The sequence below is a fragment of the Tamandua tetradactyla genome, chromosome 16 (genome assembly GCF_023851605.1).
Source record: "Tamandua tetradactyla isolate mTamTet1 chromosome 16, mTamTet1.pri, whole genome shotgun sequence".
NCBI lineage: Eukaryota > Metazoa > Chordata > Mammalia > Pilosa > Myrmecophagidae > Tamandua > Tamandua tetradactyla.
The window spans coordinates 24,975,457-24,977,442 of record NC_135342.1 but is presented as its reverse complement, the minus strand read 5'-3'; the positions used below and the strand labels follow the sequence as shown (position 1 = coordinate 24,977,442).

At 43.0% G+C, this 1,986-nt stretch overlaps 1 pseudogene; it reads right to left on the bottom strand.

Annotated features, from left to right (window-relative positions):
* Positions 1-361: 361 nt before the first annotated feature.
* LOC143660219 (cyclic AMP-dependent transcription factor ATF-1 pseudogene) lies at positions 362-1,060 on the bottom strand (annotated as a pseudogene).
* Between the last annotated feature and the right edge of the window lie 926 nt (positions 1,061-1,986).

Genomic DNA, 1,986 nt, shown 5'->3' with positions numbered 1-1,986 from the left:
TTTCAGGAAGCAGTAAGAAATGAAACCTATAAGATAAATTGATGTTATCAAAAAACATTTTACCAAAATTTCATTTTATTTGCCATTTTTGGATTATGGACAACTACTGTTATTTAGAAAATTCATATTGTCGAAAATTCACTTCTTGTTTCTCGAGATGTTTAATTTTTAAAGCTTCCAGTTTTGCCAGTAGCTTCCTTGAGGTCATGTTCCACTTCATCCTGTCACCAGATCTCTTGCATGAGATACTCATCTCTGAGTTGCAAAAGCCTAAGTAAAAGTTTTATAAAACTCCATTAAAAAAAAAAAGAAACCCATCTAACTTTTAGGCAAGTGCACAAAAATATTTCTTTCCTAAGAATCAAACACTTCTATGAAAATAAAGATCCTTCAACGTTTTTAACTCTTCTATTAAAGTTTTATTTTGATTTTCCGGGACTGCAACTCGATTTTCCAGACATTTCACTGTTCTTTCTTCTTTCTGCGACATTCTTGAGCAGCCTTTCAGTTTTTCATTGACCTTCTTGCTCTTTTCAACTGGGGTCATCCGTCTTGGTTGTGTGAGATGTAAGATTCACATTACCGCAGTGTGCGGTAGAGAAGTAGCGGTAGGTGTGGTACGGGTCTGATACGCCTGCACATCTGGTGCAGTCTGTACAACCACCTGGTTGCTGGACACAAGTATTTGCTGTCCCTCAGAGATCTGTGCATACTGGAGAATTGTCGTTGTGCCTTGCTGAGTACTGCCTGGATTTGTCATGGTTACTGTCTGAAGTCCCTGCACCCCATCTGTGCCTGGCCACCTGTAAGGCTCCATCTGGGGCAATGCATGTACTGGCCAGTGCTAGTCTCATAGATGGGAGTCGGAACAGACACAGAAGTGACAGTAGAGACTCCAGGGTTTTTCTCCATCTCCTTTTCTGCCTCGGGTATCTTCAGAAGATAGGTCTTTCAACATTTTTTCTGTAAGATGGGCACCGTGCTAGAACCCCATGGGTTTTCTGTGAGGAGCCTATGCTGTCAGAGGAGTCCTGAGACGCCTCACTTTCTGATAAGGATGATGCCATTTGCATGTGTGGTGCGTGAATTACAGAAGCCTGAGCTGTCTGGATGATCCCCAAACCTGTACTTGTTCTCCAGGAAGGAGGTACAATTGTCACGGCGATGATTCTCTTAGTGACATCTCCTGAAACTAGTAGTGTCTGTTTCAAATTAGCCAGATGATTTATCCCACTTCATACCTAGCAACAAAATTAATCTGTTGGGCATATGAGAGATATGAGCTCACTGACTGCTGAATTTGGTGGAGGCGCTGTCTCTGAAGAGTTGCTCTTGTGGGAAGCTTCCATAATCAACTGTGGCTGCCGCCTCGCTGCTGTCTGGGGAGGGAACTTCCACTCCCCCTGTCCCGGGGTGGATCCGAGTTCACTAGCCCCTTCCCCAGCCCCTCAGTCTGCGCAGATGGGTCTCTTTCTCAAGGGTCAGATGGATAGGGGAGAATCAGTGTCACCTTACGGCCAACTGGCAGTAAGGGCCGCCACTGGCGGCGTGATCTCCAGGCTGGGGGCGGGGGTGGGAAGGGGGGAAACTCCTTTCCATATAAATGTGACAACCAGCTTTTTTCCCAAATCTTCAAAGTTGGTTGTTGGGATTTTTATTGTTATTGTGTTGACTCTGTAGAATTGACATCTTGATGCCATTCAGTCTTCCTATCCAGGAGCATAGACTGTCTTTCCATCTTTTTAGGTCATTTTTCATTTCTTTTAGCTTTTTTTTTTGGTAATTTCCTGTGTATAAGTCCTTGACATGCCTGGTTAGGCTTATTCCTAGATACCTGATTCTTCTGGTCACTATTTTGAATGGGATTTTTCTCCTTAGTTGTCACCTCAGATAGGTCATTTCTTGTGTATAGAAATATAACTAATTTTTGTACATTAATCTTGTATCCTGCCACTTTGCTGAATTTGTTTATTAGCTCAAGTAGCT